Source organism: Crocodylus porosus, unplaced genomic scaffold, assembly GCF_001723895.1.
Source record: "Crocodylus porosus isolate Cpor-Errol unplaced genomic scaffold, CroPor_comp1, whole genome shotgun sequence".
Taxonomy (NCBI): Eukaryota; Metazoa; Chordata; order Crocodylia; family Crocodylidae; genus Crocodylus; species Crocodylus porosus.
The window spans coordinates 21,819,034-21,820,409 of record NW_017728918.1 but is presented as its reverse complement, the minus strand read 5'-3'; positions in this window follow the sequence as shown (position 1 = coordinate 21,820,409).

The following is a 1,376-nucleotide window of genomic DNA, read 5'->3' as shown; positions in this document are numbered from 1 at the left end:
TTATATTTGAATATATACAAATATATATATATAACTGTGGAGCCTTATATATGTATATTTTGTCATATTAGAATTAAAATGTCCATATTTAGAGAGTCATTTTTTCATATCTCCTTTATTTACCAACTGATTATTATAAAACTTGATATCCACTTGAGTACATTTTTTATTATTTATAGGCCTCTCATATCATGAGGCCCTAAGATGTATTGTAAGTAGCTTAAACCTAAATCTGGTACAGATTGTAATATGGTACTAGTTATAACCTAGTGACGGGAGAGAGAGACATTTGGTTCAGACAAGCAAAAGTTTGGATGGTCAGGAAACAAAAGATGCAAATCTTCTGGGGGCAAGTTTCTCCTGAAAGTTCTTGCGCTATTCGTACACATTCTTGCTCTTACTCCTAACTATCAAGCTAGAAATATTATTGAGAAGAGTTTTTCTTTGGTATATGTGCAAGTAAACTTCTGACCATAGACCATAGTTGGATTTTATTAAGCAGAACTACATTTTGAGTGAAAATTGCATCTCTTGAAAATATGCTGTGACATTTTCTCACTCCATCTTCTCAAGGGAGAGAATTTGAACTGATCCAACATGGGCATTTCCAGACTCTTAAGGTAACCTCCCCTTCCCCCAACTTAGCTTTTACTTTTCAACAGGCACAATCAGGGGTGAGCCAACCAGGTATTGCTTTTTGCAGGCAGTCAGGAGCTGCTCACTTCTGTGGCCATGGAGCACAGAGCAGTGAAGAAGCTAAGAAAAGCAGGAAGAGCATGCTTTACATTTCAAAGAGGGCAATTAGCACCTTCTCAGGCTGAGCTCCATCTCTTTTGTTATCCTGGGAGCAAGAGAAGCTGAGGGGTTTTCTTCCCCTCCCTTCCCATACCCATCCCACCCAGAGGCAGGCAGACAGACAGATGAACATTCAACTTTATTGCACTGGAGAGATTTGTAGGAGCACACACACAAGTGTTAAGAAATTCTCCACTGCCTGGCCTGATTGAGAAGGGACACTATGCACCCAGAGTCCCCACAAAAGACAGTGATCTGCTGGTCTGTTGAGGGTCTCCATGGAAACTGTTCCAAGGCTGGACAGCTGGGGGATGCTGGGAACTGTAGTCCTGTCACGCAAGGGGAGGATGAGGGTGGGGAGGGCAGTGACATGCTGGTGACCTGCCTTTGCCCATTCTGTTGCTTCTCAATGCCAAGCCACAGACCCTCCGCCCAGACCTGATGCTTTCTCTCAGCACTTCCAGTACCCCTCACTCCCAAACCACAGTGCTGTGCCCCTACCCAACATGGCCATGATGGTGCCCCTCATTTCCTATCCACAGCCCCCTGGTGCTACCAGTGCCCTGCACTCCCAACCCACA